Consider the following 24,116-nt stretch of genomic DNA (forward strand, 5'->3'; position numbering starts at 1 on the left):
CTTGTCTCTCTCTGTGTTGTTATGTTCCAGTGGCTGTCTGATGTTGTACTGTTTCACAACCTCTCCCTGCCATTCTCTCCTTTCTTCTCTCTTTCGATTTCTTTCATAGTCTCTCGCTCATTTCTATCTTTTACCCTCGTGTTCACATTTTTTTGTTTTTTACCACAGTAAAGTTGACTCCATCCCCGGTGACAACTCACTCTGCTGTTCTCACTAAACATAGTAAATATACATCGAAGTGTTTGTATGTATATTACTGTGTAGCCCAAGTCGCCGCGTGACAGTTCAGAAATACGTTGAAAAGAGCCAAACTTACCCCATATATAATATCAACAAAAATGGCACCTGTCAAAAGAAACACATTCAATTTTTTCAGCTATAAAGGAATAGTTTGCCATTTTGGGAAATATGCCTTATCACAAACCGAGGATACGATCTGTACCACCTTTATAGAGGAGAATAACATATGATGGGTAATTACAGATAGTTAATAAGATGTGTTATTAGTCAATGGTTCACCATTTGCACCTAAGCATTTGTTCCTTTCATAGTGACTTTACCAAGTTTCATTTTAATGAAAATATTTGAGTTTATTACTTGAAATGGACACAGAATAATATGTATTTAAATACCTTATCACACAAACAACATGAGTGGTATTTATCTTCTCAGCTAACTTTCAGCAACTTTGTGAATTATTCCCAAAACGTTGAATTATTCCTTAAAGGGCCATTTCTTTTTTCATTTTGTCTGACTTACAAAGCCCCTTTTCTTTTTATATTTCAACTGAGAATTGCAAACATTTGTTATTCTTTATTACTTTATTTAAATTCCTTCAACATGTGCTCTCAGCTGTTATCTTAGCTCACCCTGGATTTGGCAGATTCTTTGAATAAGAGGCAAACGTATATTTGATTTATTGGCCGTAGTTAGCGTTCCCTCCTTAGGGGACGCCCCCCCCCCACCCCTTTCTGTCCGCTGTCCTGGGCGAGGCCTGTCCACTGTGTGTCCTTTTTGTGTCCGATTCCACTCCCGTACTGTCTAACCGTCACAACTGCATCCCCCTCCCCCCGTACAGAGAGGAAAGAGAAGTCAAAGGTCAAAGTTTCACCTTTTCATTCACAGGTAACAAAGACGTGTGTTTCAATAAGATGTGGTTATTTTTCTTCGTGAGATATTTTCAAAAATATGTGTATGGGAAGATCGAGACAAAACTGGCTGCTTTTTGAAGGATATAATAATGAATCTGACCCCCTACCCTCACTCTAAACCGAAGCTAGAACGGTGTATTTGTTATTTTTTATAACTTCGTACCTCCAATATCCACGTTGCTGTACATTATGTGCTCTGTGGCCCTTTCATCGCTGCAGCAGTCCTCTAAGTCTGTTATTAAATATTGATTGTGAGGTTCAGGCAAGGCATACAATAAACTGCCCTCAGTCTGTGGAACCTGCCCATGGATAGATAATATTACACCTCTAGTATTGTCAGCGTGTGGCCTGTACTGTCTGCAGCTCAGGATTTTTTTCCTAGATGTTTACTTTATTTGATTCCCTCGTATAAAAATCACTTTTAGAAAGCAGCCAGGGAGTTATGTGTATTCCAATGACATATTGAGGAGTTTGGTGCTGCTGGGGACAAAGTGAGTGTCTGAAGATGACCGATACATCAACCCTCGCCCAGGAACATTTCAAATTCAAGGTAAGATCCCCACAGTTAGACAACACAGTTAGACAAGTGTGGAGCTTTGAAGGCCCACGTTGCCACCGGAAGCACTCAATTCATTTCAATTTGACAGTGGATTCAAGGCAACATGTTATTCTTCCACATCAGAGTATTGCTTTCTTCTTTTTTTACTCATGCATGCAAGCACTTCTGAAGACACAACAAAGTAATGTGCAACACATATCAAATGAAACGGTTAAGGAGCACATTTTTTGGCGTTTTGATGAACAATACATTACTCATATATAACCAGTGGTGGTTTCTAAATATTGTACTTAAGTACAATTTTGAGGTACCTGAGTAATTTAATTTGATATTTTTCTTCACCACATTTTGTGAGACAATATTGTATTTTTCACTTCACTACATTCCTTTCACAGCTTTAGTTAGTTTACACATTCAGATTATTAGCTGAATCAAAATATAAATCAGCTAATAAATAAACATATTTTTCATATATTGTTAGCTTCCTGTTTACCAGCTGTTATGAACACATTAATGCATCAATAATAATAATAATCAAATAATGTATTATACATATGATTTTGAAAAGGGCCATATATATTTCTTTATTAAACCAGGTAAAAGTCTGATTGAGATTAAAATCTCTTTTTCAAGAGTGACCTGGCCATGATAACCATGTTTCCAGGTAACCTTGACAAACTCCACAAACTCTTCTTTTGCTGCAATTTCCTGAAAAACCTTCAAAATCATGAAGCCTCTCAGCTGCATGCAGGGAATAAATAACACATGAATAAACCCCACAATCAATAACACACTATTTATAGTGAGGAGACATCAGTGATACTGGCTCAATAGCCCAAACACAAAGACATTGTTTGCGGATGAAAATAAGAGTGTCTCGCTCAATGAAACATCAGAACAATGGCGATGTCGGTTAATGCATTATGCAGGCAATCAGCAGGCTATTTGCTAGCACCCTGTGAAGGTTTTTTTGAAGATACAAGAAGCTCTTAAACCACAGTTAGTGTATTATTTACGCCTTCACAAGAGGTAGAAGCAAGGCGTGCCTCAGGGGCTGGAACACACACACACACTGTTCTTCAATCCGTCACATTCCTGTAGGAAAACGTGGAAGATGCGAGGAACTCGGCGGGAAGCAGAGGAGCTGAGGGAGTGGGCTGGAGAGCAGGAAATTGGGGAGATCATAGAGAGAGGATGAGAGGAAGTGTTTGATTTGAGCTAATGAAGATTAAAAGCCAGCTGAGGCTCATGCTCTGCCAGGATGGAATGGCCTTTTTAGGAAGGTTCATCATGGAGTAACATGACCCAGGAAGTACTTAAGTTCCAGTTCTCTTGGGCCTAATACAGACTTTACAATCAAATGAACACGTCAACCATTTTTCTACACTAGACATGGGTATATACAGTATGGTCCAACATAAAAACAATTAAAGTCGTTTACATCTGTAGGACAATATTAAATGTCTGTCTCATTTTGTACATGGTCAGGTAGGACAGCTGGTAAATCAGGACCGATGCAGACTTCCTGTTTGAGGGTTTTATAACTCCCACGCACTAGTTAGTTTGAAAGGGCACTTTATGTGGCGACTATCCAAGCGGACACTCAAATGGAGAGGAAGTGGGAACGTAGAGGGTTTAGGACCCGGTCTAGACAACACATTTCACAGGTTTAGTTTTGTGGTGTTTCTTAAAGGTCACCTATCATGCTATTTGTAGGCAAAAGCATAGGTCTCAGATATATAAAAATATAAAAAACATGTCTATGAAGTGTTTTGCTCAAAATACCAAACATATCGCCCATTCTAGCCATGCCTCATATCCCTCTATTTCACCTCCTGTTTCAAAAGTGCTGATTTGGGGTATAAAGCTTTAAAAAAAAAAAAATGATTTGATTAAAAAAAAAGGGAGGGGGCTGAGCTCATGCGGGAGATGCTACCGGCAGAATCTGCCGTGATGAAACGCCATATCATGGATTATCAAGGATTATTTCTGAAACAGTATGGAGCTCAAAGGCTTTCTCTCTTGCCGGTTATACCACAAGGTGAGTTCCTTTTTATTTCCTGCTTCTTCACACACATGCTCTGCAGTACAGGTTAGCTCTGAGTGTTAGCGATGCTAATATAAACATGCACCGACCATATTACGTCCAAAACAGTCGGGCATTGTTTCTGATAGCAACGTTTCTGATAGGACCGTGGGTGTAAAGCCAGCCTACATTTCCGATATTACGTCATATCGGATGCAAATCTGGATCAGCTCTGTTGCAGCCCCGCTTTTAGAGATTTGGGTTCGGAGGAAAAGAGAAAGGGTTTTATTTTCTGATGCTGCGTGAGTTCCCCGACACACTGGGGCGGGGACACATATTTATCTATAAAAGACATTAAAAAGTGCATTTTGCATGATAGGTCCCCTTTCAGTTTTTTCTGATGTTTTATTGGTGATATATGCACTGTGCTAGATGTGTAGGCCTTACAAGTAATGCATATATTGTGTTAAGTATTATTTATTCAAATAGTTTCATACAATCTAATGATTGAGATTCATGTCGTTTAATACCAAAAATGCCATATTCCATTACGCAAACAAGAGGCTACAATTAAAAAGGCATGATATCTTAACATCTGCCTTTCATTTACTTTTAATATTCTAAGAATTACGTGTCCTTTCGGATCAATAATTCAAGCCATGTTATATGCCTTAAACTGTTTTGTTTTGTCTTTTTGTTTATGATTCAATCAAGCTACACTATAATAATCATACATTAGCATTAACATGGCTTTTAACTTTCATGGAGCAAGTGCACAATTATTATTGTTATTATTTCCCCTTCTCTTTGAATTGACTGTGCCACGGAGCAAATGAGACGACTGAGACTGAATATCTGAATAAAGGCTCTCTCTGGTATGCAGGTAATTAAATTATAGTGTTGATCAAAGGAAAGCCTGGGAGAGGGTTTCTTTTTGTCATTTTTCTTTTTTACATGTTCCCACCATTTCTTGTGCACTCCTTTGAAGAACTGAAGTGACTCATTCCTCATTTCCAACATATTCACTGACTTGTTATGCGTATGCAATGTTTAAGCTTGGCAGTAGGTGGGAGATCACTTTATTATAAAAACAGTTACCAATAATGCATATAGCTTAGTGTTAAGGGGTAGATGATACGATGCTGCCATCTGCTGCTCACAGAGGGAAGTAAACAGTAATGTAGTGAGTAGTACACATAAGATAAGAAATACTTTTTTGATCCCAATTTGGTAAAAGAAATTGCATTGCAGCAGCATAAAAAGACAAGGCATTGTACATTAGAGAAATGAAAAGACTAGAATCAAACAATCCAAAATGTAAACATCCTTTTTTTTATATGCAGAATCATTATAAAAAAAGTGATGCTCTGTTCATACTTGACAAAGAGCATGTCGCCTATCTTAGGTTAGTGTGTGTGTGTGTGTGTGTGTGTGTGTGTGTGTGTGTGTGTGTGTGTGTGTGTGTGTGTGTGTTAAATAGCCCACTCTTTGATGAGATGAACACTGTGTATATGCCCTTCATTAGGCCCGTAATTCCACATTGAATTCTGGGCGTGTCGGATCAGTTTCAGTAGCTTTGATCTGTGTGTGCATGTGTGTGCGTGTGTGTGTGTGTGTGTGTGTGTCTGTTTGTGTGCGTTCAGACCATCAAAGAGACATTTCATTACCGCACACCGGGACAGTTAAGTCACTTCCTGTGTGTTACCGGCACAAACTTGTAATCATTGAAACCTGGAGTGAGTTTTTCCTGTCGGCACTTGTTTCATATCAGCTTTTGATTACTTTGGCTAAAAGAGGTTGAAAGATGCATGTATGTGTTATAACAGGTCCTCCACGGATGGATAAAAAAGTAACTCAAAAAATGATCATGCAAAACAAAAAGCAACACTTTTTCCTTTTCTAATTAGTGAGATTGTTACGGCAAAACCTGTCCATAGATTCAAAGGGTTTATTGTCATATGTACAATAACCGCAGCGTAGTTTTGACAATGAAAATCCTTGGCTACTCCAATACTGCAAGATACAATATTCATCATGCAAGAAGAAAATCAATAAAATAGGAAACATGTATATAAAAAAGATGAAAGTAAAGGCAAACATATAAAAATAAAATAAAAACAAATAAGTTAAAATTTGAATGTTATGTCATAAACCAAGAAGGAAAAACTTAAATCTGCCTTAAATCACTTGATCATGGCTTCCATACATCCCTTCATCTACCCCCTTCGAAAAGTGTAAAGTGGAAGACTGGTCTGAACTTACACACACTTCTCCATCACCTTGCTCTGTAGTGTGTTTCCTGTAAATGTCACACAGTGAGCAGCACCACTTGTAGGTGGAACTGATGTAGAATTGGTTGCAGACAGCAGCACCACAATCAGCAGCTTAATAGACCGTGAAATCAACACTCGCAGCCGGAGTCCTGTCCCTCTCGTCGCCCCCTTAACATTAAGAAAACAAACAGGCCGTAACGCCCGGCCCTAACAAGGTAAGTGGTACAGGTCTGCAGCACGGTCAGACATGGGACTATAACACATGTTACATCCAAACACCTGCTGTGATGCTGTAAACACTGATTCATTCATCTGACCACATTTCTATGTATGTTGCTTTCTTGTTCCAGTGTTTGCCCAGACTTACCTTCTTCCTCGGTGGAACGTGGGTACTTACTGACAACAAGTGACGGACATGTCCAATAAATGGACCCAACATGCAGCAAATGAGTGAATCAATAGCTGATTTTGTTCAGTCTAATGTTGTTAGAGAAAGTCAATACTCGGTCATTACCGAAACGCAGGTGCACAAGTGGTCCTAAACCAAATGTAACTCGATTTCAGAGATTTCTTTAGAGGTCTTTTAGTCAGATTTAATCCCTTATTTGTTGAAAAATATTGAATCTTCAAGTGTTTTAATTGATGAAACTCATTACTTATTCTCAGTACCTGTGTATGCGTCTGTAAACGTTAACAGAGATGTGTCTCGATAGTGGAGGCAAAATCTGAAACTTTTGAGTTATCTGGAATTTCCAGTTTGCAATTCAAAAAGTTGTCTATAACAAATGTTTTAATTCAGTTTCTACATTTTAAATATTTGTTTTTATTGTGTTTGATTTGAACCCCTCTTATCCCAGCAACCGCACCAAAAGCTATAATATTAGATGTATTTATAAAAAAGCGAAAAACATGTAACATCTGGTTGAATATATAAATAATATATTGTGAAAAATAAGAATAATCAAAAGAATTCAAGCAAATGTGGATGTGATCTTTCTATAACCGTGCCTGTGGCTCTGTCTCTCTTACATTACACCACATTCAATTGTAACAAACCGTTTTCCAAGAATCCTATATTAAAAGGTTCTCACTGGAGTTGTTGGCTATTATTATATATGGAGTGGAGTGAGTGTAATTATTAGGCTACTATCGGTTTTCTGCTATTCTGGTGATCTACATTAGGTGGCAGTAATGCACAAAAACAACTTATTTATATGCAAGCAAAAGCAAGATAGGAGGATATTGCCAGCTAATGTATCTACGGAGATAATGCACAATGTATGTATGTAAAATCAGCTTTGCAAATATTTTCTGAGGAAGGAAATGCAATGTTGTCAAGCGTCACAGTAAATCAGTGCATTCAAACTCCATAGAATCAGATCTGCACGTCATTCAAGTAGAACGGCATATACAAGTATTCTTCCTGCTGGTTACTATACCTTGACCTGTCCTCTTTGTATTCATCACCACGCCCCTGTTGCATGTGAAGCATCAGGTGAAGTCCCAGCAGTCAATAACGTCTCATGCTCTATAAACACCATCTCTCTCAAGTAAAGAGTGTGTGTTCAATGCTCCTCTACAGCCCCCCCACCACCCACCCGCCTGCTGTAACAGAAGTGAAACACACAACAGCAGACTGAGCCGAGCTGATCTGAGGTCTGCAGCTTTGTGTTGTGGAGGAGAGCCAGGCATGTACAGAGAATGAGATTGAAGACCTTTGAAAGACCCTTTTAAACAGAAAACCGCCAGTGATCGTCAAAGCGCTCTTTCCTTTCCTTCCACTCTCTTTCCTTTCCTTCCTCTTTCCTTCGCCTTCTCTTTCATGTATTGCAAGAAAACTGCAGATTAAAGAGGGGCATGTTTGGGACTTTAAAAAACGTTTTCTATTCATTTTCATTTCCTTTCCCTTCCTGCCTTTAATGTCATATAATGCAAGAGCAGTGTACAATCAAGAAATTAATATTCAACAGTTTTTTAAATAAGTTTTTAAACAGAGAACCACCAGCAACAGTCCTGTCCTGATCGGCAACTATTCTTTCCTTTCCTTATCTCTTTCTTTATTTCCTTTAGCTACAAAATGCCACATGATTAAAGAAAGTCAAATTCAGGACTATTTAAGATTGTTTGCAGGTTGTATAAAAGCCAAAATTAAGACATGTTGCCCATAAAGTTGGAATCATTTTTTTTCCCAGACACATTTCTCTTTTAATTGTGGTTTATTTTCACTGTGATATGTTTGGAAGGGATTATCAATAACCTTTTGAGACGATATACACTTTATCTATCAAGAATAAATCACATTGTCACAATCATTGCATGAGAAGAGGTAAGAAAGATTTAATTCCAACTTGTGTACAAAGTGTATTTAAGTCTTTTATACACAGAAAGGCCAGTAGCACTGCATCAAAATCATTTTGTCCTTACTTATCCTTTTTGTGTCCACGAAATGTCGAAGAAATATGATCTGTCTTTTAAGATCATTTCAAGAGCTCTCCATCTTTATTTGTTCCTCTTTCCCCTCTGCTGTCAGCCATATAACATATTGTGGCCCGGTGGAGCTCTACACTTGTTTCTGCCAATAGAGGTCAGTGTGAACTACTGTAAAAGACTCAGAAGAAGAAACAGATCATTGCAAGCCTCCTGACAGATACATATTGTGTTCATTATTATGTGTTTTTCAGAGGAAAACTGTGGTCACAGATGGAGTGAAACATGCTTATGCTACTGGAGAGCAGATGTATTAAAGAGGCAACTAAATGCCTTGAATAACTTTGTGTTGTTATGTACACAACAGATAATGGATTCCACAGGCAACATGAGACAAATGTTGCCGGGATTCCAAAAGAAAGCCACAGAAAACGGTGAAGTGTGTGTGATGGAGTCTATGAGTTCATTTAAGGCCTGAAGCCAAACGCGCAGCAGGCCTGCATGAAGAAATCTGAAAATATTTAGCATCATCTGGAGTTTTGATCTGCATCAGATGGATTGTGGGCACGTCAAGTCTGAGCATGCCTGCCTGGCTTTAGACTTTCAGCTCTACGTCCATTATATGAATCTGTGTATGACACCCCGAGTAATCCAAGTTTACTAATACATTTATATTTTTAAATTACAAAATAGGCATGTAGCAGTTTGAGCTTGAATTCATTCCATAGAATACATTTTGGTTACCTATATCAAGACACTTTCTGGTTGAATTAAAAGTTATGTTAAGATACAAGTACAATTGTGTAAAATGCGTTTGCCTGGAGGCTCCTTAAAAGGAAAATAATAAATATATATATATATATAATAAATAGGACATAAAGAAGGAATACAAAATATTTAAAAGAGAAAGATAAAAGTAGTAACATTTTGGAAGTAGTATCTGTTTATTATTGTTTGTACTAATGATAATGTTATTCCTAAAAATGTGGTTGGCATTATGATGATGGCTCATCAGGACCTATATTTGATCAAACATTGACTTTTAGGCGTACAGTAAACAGACCAAACTAAAAATAACCAATAATGAAAAAACAATTGTGAAAAAAGAAATGATGTAAGACAAAAGTGATGTACTTTGTGAAGTTAAGAAGTAAACATATTTGAATGTTTTTGGGACCTTTATTTAATCTTGTATTGACAACTACAGTAAGACAACCAAATAAAGTTATATCCAAAATGTAGAAAATGTTTAATATAAAAGTGATGTACTTTTTGGAGTGAATTAAAAGACTAAAATCAGTTTGGTATTGTTCCTTTAATGATAGTAATCATCCTTAACATGTGGTTGGAAGTATAATTATTGCTCGATGTCCGAAACTATATTTTAAATACATTCACGTTTATGTTTTTTAATAACATATTTAGCATTATCCCAAGTATCTGTGGGTCACTCACTGTGAGTGGTGTGTCGCAGGCTGCGGGAGCCCCAGCATCCTCCCGGTGAGGTCAGAGCAGCCGGCGGGCGGCGCATCGCTACCTGGCGGACATCCTGCACGGCTCAGAGTTTCACAAGTGCCATGGACTTCCTGGTACGGGACCATGGACGGTTAGTGCTCCAGTTTGCCCGGGGGAACTACCTGCCGCGATGTGATCGAGGAGGACCCGTCGAGTTGAGAGCAAGGTGAGCCTCCGGTACTGTGTTCGGTAATGTCGGTAGCTAATGTTGCAACTTGTCGAGCTCCTGAAATGCATCTGTCAGTTGAAACGGTAGCGTTACTGCGGGCTGAATGACGGTAGCCCGGTAGCTTTTCAAAGTGAAATGGGACATGGCGTCAGGAGTTTTGGGGACTTTATTAAGCGTCTTAGGGAAATTATTTATGTTATTTTACGTTTATGAAACAGGGTTTAGTGTGTTTTAATATTGTTAACTTTGTGCTTATTTGTATTCACCGAGGCCTACCTAGCCAAACCCACCAATGCAAAGCTAGCAGAGGACAACAACGAAACTTCCGGTATCGTCCTACAAAATAAAAGTCTTGTTTAATAGCAAACTGTAGTTACAAATAGGGTTTGGGTTTTGCCGGGATAGAATATAAAATATACATATATATTTTTGGCAAATAATATAAAAACATCCCCTGAAAATCATGGTATATTTGTGGTTTATACTTATCTTTTAATTCCTTTTTAATTATTGTTTACAATGCCAGTATTGTTGGTAGTGTCAATGTTTCTGTTTGTAAAGTTTGTGTTAACTTAAAGGAATAAGCTTTGGGTTTATTTACATGTTGGCTCAAAGAGTGAGTATAAAAATGGGATAATTCCAACAACCATCTTTTAAAATAATCTTACAGATAATTTACCTGATAGGGTTGCACTGATACCTTGGAGTGTACAGTAAATCTCTTAACTTTATTGAATTAAATGTTTACTTTAGTTTATGAACATTAATATTCAGCTATTAACGCAGTTATTTTATTTTGAGTGTCAACCCTCATTGATTCCGGTTGTATTTTGGCTGAATGATTAGAGCTTAACATGGCCGAAACCGCCGCGGTAGCCTCCCGCAAGGGAATCAATGCGGCGCGGGCACCAATCACGGCCTCCCATTGGTTGTAGCCTTGAGATCTGAGGCTTTTGATTGGCTGCGAGGCCTGTCACTCACATTGATGAGCTCGGAGCTGCTGCACTTATCTGCTCTAAATGAAGCGAGGAGCTCAGTTGTTTACATTCTAAAATGCTATAATATGTGGATATTAATATTAATGCGTGGGTGTGGGTTGTTTCAGAGAATGTGTTGAGTAAAGTTGAGCACCGTGTGTTGTTTCCTGCCTCACGAGAGGGGGGGGTAGAGTTACCTTTAGGAGCAAGATCCCTGAAGTTGCACAGAACTAGAATAAAAACGGATATATGGCGATTTTATTTCAAAAATAAAAGCGTTACAAATGTCTGGTTTATGAGCAATATAACTGTATATATAAGACAGAATGTATGAAACCATCACTTTATTTTATAACTTTGCACAGTAGAAGAGTATATCACAGAGTATACATATAGTTAGTTAATAAAGACGTACGAGCACACTTTCATTATGAAGCTTAAATGCCCTGATTAGGGTGCCTTAAGACTTGAAAACATAATGTGTCTGACTATTTTGATAGAGCTATTAACAAGTCAGTATACACTCATGGTTCTACGAGAAACATTTTATTTTATTTTGAAAGTTCCTGTCGTTAATTATATGTATAAAATGTTGGAGACTTCACAATGGTCCTTCCTATCCCGCTTCAGGATAAAGCGGCTTGACCCAGGCTAAGGCTTTACAGTTTAACAACACAAGACGTGGGTAGTACCACTTAGCTAAAAGAGGTTCTAAGGCCATAAATCTGTAGTGTTAAATTAAGGTAATGTTTTACCTTCAGTATCAAGCAAAAACTGTTCAATCAGAAAGAAAAGAAACAACACTTTTTTTTCAAAACGTCTTTCCTCATATCTTTTGGAAAATTAATTATAAATTCAGAGTCAAGGTTGGTTTCTGGTATTCAGTGTCGGTCTGCGACGAAATAAGCTGCATGTCAGGATGTGTCAGGGTTGGACTATTCGCTTTATCAGCTTTTATTTGGAGCCAATTGTGTCACTGCTGTGCTGCCGAGTTGCTTTTTTGGGATCAGCCCTTTCCTATCCGATACACTAAAGAGATTGGAAGCTAAGTAGACGCAACATTCCTCGAAAAGTCAAGTCCTGTCGCACAACTTCTACTACTACTACTACTACTACTACTACTACTACAATTCATAGTGAAACTGAGGACTAACAACTTGTCTTGATAAACATATATGATCTTCTACGCTTGTAAAAATGGCTCCTCCTCAACTTTGTTACTGTGCAATGGATACATTAGTTTGATTTTGAAGCATTTATGCATTGCCCCATCTAGAATGTACTTTTACATTGCAAGTGCAAAAGTGCATTGTTTCAGGATATATTTTGCAAAAGAAAGCCTTCTAAACAATGTCAGTTTGGCAAAGGAAAACATCAAATTCTTGAAAGAAGAATCCAGGAGCAACATGTTGTTTTTTTAGGCCTTTCACTACATGAGTGTGTGGCCTAAACTGACCTACAGCTGTACCCTTTCCCGAGCGATAAAAGCTCGCTGCTGCAGCATTCTGAGATGAAAGACCTGACTTTTCTTCATGCCACCCTGCTGCCAGAACACCATTGTTAACTGACCTTTTTACACTCAACCTCCTGCTGACTTCATACACTGCGTGGCATTTAAAAGAGCCACTGAATGTGAGGCACATTTGCACCCTGCTGAGAATGGTTACAGCTACAGATTTCCCCACAGAATGGTATTTTTCTTGAAGTCAACATTTAGACATCATCACATGAAATATAGATGTGTCTACAGCTGTGGATTACTGTTATTTTTATTCACACATTCTGTTTTATGTCCCACCAACAATCTAAAGTCAAATATATGGAATTTTAAAGAGTCCTAAAGAGAGAAAAAGCATTAAATCAATTTGACAAGACGGAACTAAAGCGAATGTTTGGCATTTTGTTTTGGTTGGATCAATTCATTGACATGTTGATTGTAATTTGTTGAGAAAGTATCATTACAAATGAGCTGTGGTTAAGCTTTACCACAGAAAAAACAAAATACAAGCAGCACATCTTCACGTTTGACAAGCTAGAACTAGCTAATGTTTGGCCCTTTGTTATTGACTTTAACATTTTAGTTGGATCAACTTGTGTCAAATTTGATTAGGAAGTGTCATTAGAATTAGTTTTGGTTTATCTTTAGTAGAGAGACAACCTCTTAAAAAACTAACAAGCACATTATTACATCTCCTAAACTTTTATTTTGAGCATCTTACACCACTGAATGACTATCCAGCGCATTGTGTACAGTAAATGTAGGATTTGACGTGCACCCAACTACCTTAATCTTTATAAATCTAACCATAGTGTCCAGAATGGGTAAACAATATACAAATGTGTGTGGGTCCACAGAACTGTTCCCCGGCGCAGAGTTGTAGCCGCAGTTGGATTTGTGGCTCAGTGACAGAGAGGAAATGGAAAAGCCCTGCAGCCTTCAGGGTCAACAACCACAAATGAGTTCATCTCCTTCTGCTGATCCTTTCTATCTCTGTTACAGCGTCTCTACAGGACCCTTCCAAAAACAATACAAAGAGTCATTGTGTGTGAGATTGTGTGTGAGATTGTGTGTGTGTGTGTGTGTGTGTGTGTGTGTGTGTGTGTGTGTGTGTGTGTGTGTGTGTGTGTGTGTGTGTGTGTGTGTGTGTGTGTGTGTGTGTGTGTGTGTGTGTGTGTGTGTGTGTGTGTGTGTGTGTGTGTGTGTGTGTGTGTGTGTGTGTGTGTGTGTGTGTGTGTGTGTGTGTGTGTTGAAAGTGAAGGTATTTTGTACGGCGTCAGGTGGCTTCCTAAATTCAAAGACAGGTTTGGTCCAACTGAATGTCTGTAAAGGCCCAGATACACCGGCCCGACAGTTGAGAAGTCGCCGACACCGACTGTTGCGTCGCCGGACTCTCCTGCGTATTTGCCGACTTCGCGCACTGGAACACACCGCAAATCCGAGCCGAGCACGTATGAACTGCAAATGCGTGAGTGGCAATAACTCTCCTTACCAGCAGGCGGCAGTAGTGTGTATTCATCATTCAAAAGAGGCAACAACCGGAAGACAGAGAAGAAGAACAGACTCCGTGATATAAACAAACAACAAATTGCGTTTTTCTTTCCTTTTTCACTCTCGTCCATTGAAAACATGAACGAACAGGAGCTCTATAAACCGATGAGGTGAAGTAGCCGTCCGTGTGTGTTCCATCTTCCATTTTAAATCATTTGTTTACCTCCCTCACTTCCGTTAACGCTTCTCATGCACTGATTCGCTAGCTGAACAGCCAATCAGTGTTATCCCTTTGTCCGACTTCCGGTGGTGTTCCCGACGCCGAAAAGAGAAAAGGCGTCAGGTCGGCAGAAAAGAACCGACGGTGTGGCGCACACCACTCCGAATAGGGCGTGCCCACGCTTATGTTCGGCCCGACTCCCATTTACTGCCGATTTCGGGCCGGTGTATCTGGGCCTTTACATAGCAACACAGACTGTATTAGCCGTCTCTCGCCGCTTTATATCTGTATTTCTTCTTCTGTGGTTTTTTATATATATTTTTTTATAAATATATGCAGAAATTATACACCAAGAACCCTGAAAAATACTTTTAAGTTAACTATATTTTAAGGATATGCTTATATTTGGTCTTCTTTTGAATGAGCTTCACAACTTTATACTTTTTCGACAGGAGCCAAATAAATATCAGGATGGATGGAAACAGCTAGCCTATATATACCATATGTTTAGATTATTCCGTACAAAGCTGTTTTAAAGAAACAGTTTGTGGTTATAGAGATGCTGCTTGTTTTCTTTTTCTTTTTTTAAGTGTATTGACGGCGTTGAATATAACGATAGACATTAAAAGCTTCATTTGAAAACCTCAATAAAGCTTAAAATGTAAACACAAGATAAAGACATTTGCTACAGCCCTAATGGAATCAATCCTCTGATCCGATTCTCAGCATGGAAGCAAAATATCGTCGTTCCCAAAATCAAGCTTTCTCTTTTAAAAAGTCTTCAAAAGACACCTGCAGGTCAGCTGAAGTGTTTCAGTACATTTCAGCAGAATCCAACTCTCTACACCAGGCACGCAGCCCACCCATACACCAGATGTAGTACACACACACACACACACACACACACACACACACACACACACACACACACACACACACACACACACACACACACACACACACACACACACACACACACACACACACACACACACACACACACACACACACCATTCTGCTGTCCAGACCATGGCACCGGGCTGCTGCTGCCTGTCTTTATTGGGTAGCTGATCCCCGCTGGCTCCATGCTCGCTCCTTTAATGCCCGGCTACAGAGCAGCAACACACACCAGATGCTGAGCTGCCCTCTGGTGTGTGTGTGTGTGTGTGTGTGTGTGTGTGTGTGTGTGTGTGTGTGTGTGTGTGTGTGTGTGTGTGTGTGTGTGTGTGTGTGTGTGTGTGTGTGTGTGTGTGTGTGTGTGTGTGTGTGTGTGTGTGTGTGTGTGTGTGTGTGTGTGTGTGTGTGTGTGTGTGTGTGTGTGTGTGTGTGTGTGTGTGTGTGTGTGTGTGTGTGTGTGTGTGTGTGTGTGTGTGTGTGTGTGTGTGTGTGTGTGTGTGTGTGGACACAGCGGTGTTTGGAAAATAAGGGTTTTTAGTAAGGCTGATACGGATAAATGTGCTCCCAGCTGCCTCTTCTCACATTTCAGTTAGCATGTCAGAGGGTAGATACAGAGAGGTGTACCCAGTCTGAGGTTTACATGGTTAGTGTTTAACACTCTATAACAGCAGGATCCCACCTTTACAACACAGAACAGAGAGTGGCAGGTTCTCCAGAAGCATTGTGCTCCTGTTAGATTGAAGCCGCCATTAAAGAGTACAGTTATTAACCATCTTACCATCAAATGTCGGTGCAGGAAATATTCTTAAAATATATGTTCGACTTAAGTTGAGCATGATAAATGAAGCGCGCTGTATATGTGATGCTGTATTGCATTGAATCTACTGTATATAAAAGTTGAATTTGATACTATATGATATTGGGGGGAATCACCATTTTTGAAACATTATTCACATTGAAATTGAAAAATGTATTAAAGGATCTATACTAAACAAGGATTTGTATTGAGTCCGTAGAATACAGTTTGAAGACTGGGCAGCACCACAATTATGAACATATAACGATATTTTTCACATATTGTGCCTTTACTAAATATAGCACGATGAATATTAAACTGGTCCATATTGGGATTTCCGATATAATTGCACACTTAATCATCCCCTCATTAAAATCCAATGTGTGACATCAGAGTTCAGCTGAGTTAAGTGTGGCTGATGAGCTGTGTGGAGGACGGCTCTGTTAGGGTCAGGGTGATCACTGTGTGGTGTCTCAGCCCGGGTTAGAGGGGGACATATGGTGGCTCTAATCCCAGGTCACAGCCCCCCCCCCCTCTCTCTTCCAGGGCAGGGGATATTAGCGGTGCTTAGCAGGACCGATCAACCCAACTCCTTGTCTGTGTCGTCGCTGCTAAACTCACGTGTTGTTGCTTAAAATTCCTCTGTGTTCAGCACCTAGTACTTTATGGAGCTTCTACCTGAGTCTCTGTGGCTTGGAGTTTAGTTTCCCCTCTTGTGTTTGTTTGTACGTCTTATTTGACTTTTCTGTGATTACTTTCACCGTTTAACAACTATATCTTGAGTTACTGAAACCAGACTTTTCCTGCTCTAGACGCTTAAGATTAAAAATGTTCCACTGGGTTTGGAAAAAAATAACGAATTAATTATGACTGACATTGCAATTATGATATAATTCATGATATCGGGATTCACAAATGTGTCCTTGTTCATGTTGCAAATAGAGCTGCTGTGACCAATGACAAATGTCAGACTTGATCTGAGAAAGTATTGTTGTATCATATTGTATTGTAGGTATCGTATTGCCTCCCTATCATTGTAAAAGGATCATGGGTGGCATTTCTTTTAGTTTTTTTTTGAAGCAAATATGTTTTGTTAAGTCTGTAGATACAATTTGTAGGCCAGGATATCCCTGAAGCTCCACAACACTTCATTCAAAATGGTCTTTTGGCACAAATCTGACTTTTTTTAACAAATATCGTGCTTCCAGCTATTTGAATATTGCAATTCTCCATATTGCGCCTTTGATACAATTCCAATTAATTATGCAGCAACTTTACCTTGCAGTGCGGTGAAGTAGAAAAACACTCAATAATAATAATAATAATAATAATACACAAATACATATGATAATCAAATATATCATTAGCAGCCTCCTGTTCTCTTACAAACCTAGATGTTTGAAATCCTTTGTCCTTTTTTAAGCCTGCATCTAAAACAAAATGCGCTTTCACTAAATAGAGTTCAAACCTCTGTAAATAATTGTAAATCCAACGTGGAGGACAATGATGGAGATAAGGGTGACCGTAAGGCAGCATCAGCTCTCTCCACCTGTCGTTGGATGGAGCTCAGCACAGACTGCTGCTCTGCTGTGGAGCTTTCTGCTGACAGCGGCTGCTTTCACTCGCAGCCCGGGAGGATATTGGATTCACCGGCATCTGCAGTAGTCAAGCTCATGGCAAGATAAGGGGTGGGGGGAGGGAGGGGGCTTAATTTGCTCATCACCTGCATCATTTCCCGCCCCCCCCTCCTCTTTCCTGGCCAGCCCCTCATCCAGTAAGCATCTGCAGTGATCAAATTACCCATTATTACCGCATACTATCATCAGATTACTGTTATGTAGTCCAATGACCGGGCGGATTTGGATGGGTGGACGCACACGCACGCACGCACACACACACACACACACACACACACACACACACACACACACACACACACACACACACACACACACACACACACACACACACACACACACACACACACACACACACACACACACACACACACACACACACACACACACACACACACACACACACACACACACACACACACACACACACACACACACACACACACACACACACACACATATATATACATATACACGCATACACACAAACCAGGGCTGTTCATTCCGCTCTGTGCCCTCCCAGTGAAATGTTAATGAGCAGGTCCACATCCTTAATGAACTGTGTGTGTGGTCGATTTGATCAAATGTTTGTCCATTTCAATGACATAGTGTAGAAAATGGAGCCTTATTTCTGCACTATATCATCTTTTTTCCTATCAATTTGTCTATTAATTGCTCGAAAATAGTGAAATCGACATTTCCCAAACTCCAATGGATGATTTCAGGTGTCACGTTTTGTATATGCAATCCTTTGATTCCCAGAAATATTAAGGAAATCTATATGTTTTACAGGCTTGAGTGTTTGTCTGTGTTTCTGTTCAGTGTATTCTGGTTGTGCAGAAGTGATGATAGATATCTTCTTTTCCTCCTCATCAGGTCATGAGTGCCTCTACGAAAGCCCCAGTGGAGAATAACCTCACCTGTCCAAAGCCCTGCCCTGCCTGGGCCTCACCCTGCCCCCCCACCCCTCTACTCCCACCATGAGTAAGTTGCTGTTTCTGTTATTTGCTCATCGAAAAAACGAGTGGCTGTTAACGTATGTTTTCTCCACCTTGGCAAGATCCATGTTCCTGCATGTTCCAGGAAATGGGTTTATCGTTTGTTTATGTGTCTTAAAATCAGTGTTTCCTGTTTCTACTGCGTTCAAACATCTATCCAAAGACTGTTCTCTTTATATGAAGAGGATAAGAACACCTGCAGCGCTACAGCTTTCTGACGTTTTCAACCATGAATCACTTGAACATCGGAACAGATTTTGGTCTAATGCATCATCTCCATGTCGGTGGGGAGGCGATAGAAAAAGGTGATGCACGGATGCATATTGTGTGCAGTGTTGTAGTTCAAATAATCTCGATGTGCCTTCAACCTGCCCCCCCCCCGCCCCCATCGATGGCAGAAACATATGGCACAGAGAGGAGCAAGTGCTGCAACCCTCACAGCCTTATTACTCATCAATCACACCGCAAAGCATGATGGGAGGGCAAGTGTGCACTCCATCAGCTCCATCTACAGTATGTGTGTGTGTGCGTCTATCTGCACTGCTGTATGTCAGTGTGACTGTAATGACATGGCCTCACATCCAGTAAGGCCAGGAGGCAGTATATTCTGTTAATGTTGTACATGCATGTGTGTTACGTCACGCACGCACGCACGCACGCACGCACACACACACACACACACACACACACACACACACACACACACTGCGCCACAACACAACACCGGTTTCACCAGGAAGGGGTGTTTCCTGTGTAGTGCTGAAACAAGTACGGGCGATATGGATGAAACCAATTCCAATGGAATCTTATGAAATCTTTATTTGGTAAATATATGCAAAATCACTTGGATTAAAATACATTATTGGTTAGAGTTACCTTTATATATATATTAATTTGAATCATTCATTTGGAAACTGTGGGCTTAGAAATAAGGTAGAAGAGTGTGTTATGTCATCCCGCAAGCATGGTTTCTCAATGTGATTTTACATATGTCACCTTTTATTGACGGAGATTAGCAAGATAAACTAAACAATACTGACTTTTTAAAACAGGAAGTTTATAACTTTCTTGTGATGATATAATGTAGGGGTCGCTACCTTCGTCAAGGATGTTATTTGTTTGGTTGGATTGTTTGTCTGCAGGATTACAAAAAAAACTCCTGGCCCCAATTTCCATGAAATTTGTCGGAAGAGTGTAGCATTGGCCAAGAAGGAACCCCTTCAGTTTTGGAGCAGATCATGTGATCTCTAAAAGCCCTTTCTGATGTAAATAAGATGATAAACAGTATAATGTGTTTTTGTAATTCAGCTATAACTATCAAATCATTCGAGAACATTCATTCCCCTGATCGAAATGGCCTTAAAGGCCTGGAAAATAAAATAAAATGTGGTAACACTTTATATTAAGGTACACACATTCGCCATCAACTAGTTGTTTATTAAAATGCATATTGGCAGTATATAAAACGCTTATTAATACCCTATTCTACAGGACCATATTGAGCAGAGCATATTAAGACCAAAACTCATGTGCAACAACTTCCTTACTTACAATAAATAAGCGCTAATTAGAGGGTTATTGAGGAAAAACTCTTAACTAATGGCCTAGTATTTGTAGAATAGGGCATTAATAAGCGTTTAATGATGACTAATAAAGAGCCAATATACTGCCAATATGCATGTTACTAAAGAACTAGTTGATGGGAAATATGTATACCTTTTTGAAGTGTTACCGAAAATGTAAGGATGAATCTCAATAGTAACAAATCCCAAACACTATTGAGTCATATATCTGTTGATTGCCCTGCTAAGCTAAACATGTGTCAAAATGCTAGATGCACGCCCAGCTCTGCCCTCTCAGACCTTCCTGTTTTTTTCTCCGTTTAGCTCCCTTAACAGTGAGGCTTGAACAGGAGCCAGCGTTTCCTCCTGCTGGTGTCACCCTGTGCCATTTCACCGTGCAGAGCTGTGAGGCTGCATATCTGTATACAGGGGAGGTGTAACTGGGTTACCAGGGCAACCCAGCGCATGTGAGGCGTTTACTTGAAGGCGATTGGATTAAACAAGACGCTGCTGAAGGGTTTAACCCGATTACTGCCGTCTCTCCTCTGCACACTGGTACACAAATAGGTGTGTGTGTGTGTGTTAGTGTGTGTGTCAAGGGTGGTTGATCTGATTGATTGGAAGTGATGAAAATGGACGAAAAGGTGATTGATGAGCGGAGTCATGTAACAGTGAGGAAAAGGCCACGTGTGTGTGTGTGTGTGTGTGTGTGTGTGTGTGTGTGTGTGTGTGTGTGTGTGTGTGTGTGTGTGTGTGTGTGTGTGTGTGTGTGTGTGTGTGTGTGTGTGTGTGTGTGTGTGTGTGTGTGTGTGTGTGTGTGTGTGTGTGTGTGTGTGTGTGTGTGTGTGTGTGTGTGTGTGTGTGTGTCACTTAAAGGCCCTGTGCATTGGAAGCATAACATCAATACATTGGTGGGGGGAAAAAATGTAAACAAATGTTGAAAATACAGAAAAAATCTACTTTTCTTACCTTATCTAAAAGCCAAAAGTCAATTTAAATCAAACATCATCTGCATAAAAAGGAATTTTTACAAGTAAAGCCATATCGAAAAGAAGTAAAGACAACATAAGATGTTCAGATCAAATCTTCATATTATCGTCTATGCCAGCCTAATCATTCAATACACAATCTTAAATGGAGAAGAAATGCACAAAGAGAGATAAGAGGAGAGAAAAGTTCAGTTGTAATGTGACCTGAATGCGCTTTGTAAGCAGCCGGCGCTGTTGGAGGAAGGCTTTTATGTGTTTCATTATTTATCCCAACCTTTGATAGACTCTCTCTCGCCTGGAGGTGATGATATCCTGAGCTAATTACCTTAATTACACACACACACACACACATGCCTGCCGGCCGGGGGCAGGGCGGGGTTGGGTGACGGATCTCTGAACCAGGATGGATGACTCACTCCGGATGGTCGGAATTTTTTGTGGAAAAAGAGAAAAAGGAGGGACAAAGGAAAGAGTCAGTGCTGCTGTTAATGGAGTTAACTCAGGGGGTGCTTTGCTATGATGGAGGGGGGGGGCTCTTAAAGTGGGGTCTGGCGTCCTTCAGAGACCCTGGCTTCCAGGTGTGCAGAAAAAGTAGAATATGTATTAGTAGCAGTGATAGTTTGGACCTTTTTTAAGCTGATATGAAAGCTTTTATTCGAACTCAGGACAAACAACCGGACTGGGTCCAATGTAGATCTGGACATGGAATCTAAGAAACCACTTAAAAAGGAATTGAATTGCTTTTTCCTTCCTTGAGTTAACCTTAAAAAAAAAACGATATCAAGCCTGCACAAAGAGAAAGACCTAAAGGAGGATATTGGGTATGGTAGTATGCCAAAATAACAACAATGGCCGATTAACAAGAAAGGAAGTTGGATGAAATCTTATCATCTCATTTGAGAGCAACAATGCCAAACACATTGACACTTTGGCTGCAACAAACAAATGTATTCATTAGCAATTCATTTTCTACATGTATCGATTCATAATTTAGTCTATCAAATAATAATTATAAAGCTTTATTTATATTGCGCTTTTCATACAACACATTACAGAATGACACATCCCAAGTTAGAAATCAACAACAAGAAATTCCCCTCAGGTTAGATGTTAAAAACTTTACAGGTACATGCAGCAAAATAATACATTACATACAGGTTAAGAGACACAAGGAGGTAAAAGGTATGATAATAGAAAATAAAATACAATAAATAATGATTTCTCTGTCACAAAATAGCAGAAAATGTTTGTCGAAGTCCAATGTGTTAATAATGAATTGATAAAACAGTTGGAGAACATTTTTCAATGCACTTTTTTTAGATACATTTCCCAGACATTAGGAGAATAAGTGGTCAAATATGACCATAATGAAATAATCATGTTATACGAGGCATTATGAGTGAATACTTTCTTTCTCAGGGACAACATTTGATTTGATTTTGTGAACTCATGCTGTTCTATCAAAAGGTCAGGCATTTGATGGTTAATGATACACTGCCTCTCTGTCTGTCTGTCTGCAGCAAAATGACTCCCAGTGTAGGAAATGGATTCTCAGCAGAGTGATAACAGAGGAAGGAGAGCAGATTCATTACAAATGAGGAAGAGACACATGTACAGTTTGTATAAACAGCTACATTAGTTAAAGGACAATCGTGAAAGGTCATACATAGAAATGCATGGAGAGAAATAACAAGGAAGTAACTTAAAGGTAGTTAATACATTTCTATTGTTATAATCATTTATAACATTACAACTGTGATAAAGCATGCAGTGACAATGAGGCAAACAGGCATCAATAATTAAGATAATAATAGATAGTAATTGAGTTAATAAAGATTCACTCAAAATCTATTTCATTTCAGGCAGTTTAACTACTTTGAGACATCTACAATATTACAGTGTACAATTCACTTTCTTCACTAAGTTTTCCAGGTTAAAATAAGAAAATGACCAAGTGCTTTTCAGTTGTTTAAAGAACTTACTTTTGCACAAGTTAGCATATGAACATAAGCAAAGGAACTTGTTGATACTTGCTAGATCTTTTGGTCACTGTGATGCCTCCTTTAATGTTCCTCAAGAATATCAAACTCGCTTACTTCTTTGCCCGAACCTGTGACAGGCAAATAAACAAAACAAAACATACAAAAAAGAACACAGCACAGCTCACACACCATAAAACAAGTACAAGTAAAAACAATAGACAATTTAAAAGCCACGCTCTAAAAGATGTTAATACGCTAAGGAGAAGAGGTGGGTTTTAAGAAGCGATTTAAAAGCAGGCAGTGTGGACGCCTGTCTGATGTGCAGGGGCAGATCGTTCCACAGTGTGGGAGCCGCTACAGAGAAGCAACGGCCCCCCTCTGAGATCACAGAATGTCCTGTCCTCTGTTAAATATTCTCAAGGCATTACGTCTCAATCATCAGTCATCCATTTCCTTTCTCTGTTGCAACGTGAATTTAACACGGAGGACGTGCTCTCAACAAAGTGGTAACTGTAGTTCAGAAAGGTCACATTTCCATATATCCAAATTGCTGAGATGTGACATTTCGTTTCCATTCGATTCACCTGGCCTTCCCCTATTACACACACACACACACACACACACACACACACACACACACACACACACACACACACACACACACACACACACACACACACACACACACACACACACACACACACACACACACACACACACACACACACACACACACACACACACACACACACACACACACACACACACACACACACACACACACACACACACACTCACAAACACCTCTCCTCCATCTCCCTGTCAGAGGATGATTGATGTCATTGGGTGTGGTGCGGGATAATTATCTCTTCTTCAAAGCCTCATCTGGCCCCCATCTGCTGGCCTTTAGCATCGTTAGCACAGCCACAGAGAACAGAGAGGTCTAACT

At 39.7% G+C, this 24,116-nt stretch overlaps 1 long non-coding RNA gene across 3 annotated transcripts; it reads left to right on the plus strand.

Moving 5' to 3' along the window:
• The first annotated feature begins 9,907 nt into the window (after positions 1–9,907).
• On the plus strand, positions 9,908–23,392 carry LOC307022991. 3 transcript variants are annotated; one of them, XR_013803554.1, is made up of 5 exons: positions 9,908–10,117; positions 18,513–18,620; positions 18,818–18,939; positions 20,521–20,763; positions 22,706–23,392. It is a non-coding gene; the product is annotated as an uncharacterized lncRNA (long non-coding RNA). The 3 variants fall into 3 exon arrangements; XR_013803555.1 differs by lacking the exon at positions 22,706–23,392 and having other exon boundaries at positions 9,924–10,117; positions 20,521–21,061; XR_013803556.1 differs by lacking the exons at positions 18,818–18,939; positions 22,706–23,392 and having other exon boundaries at positions 9,940–10,117; positions 20,521–21,061.
• Positions 23,393–24,116: the final 724 nt, after the last annotated feature.

Source organism: Notothenia rossii, assembly GCF_949606895.1.
Source record: "Notothenia rossii genome assembly, chromosome: 10".
Lineage (NCBI taxonomy): Eukaryota > Metazoa > Chordata > Actinopteri > Perciformes > Nototheniidae > Notothenia > Notothenia rossii.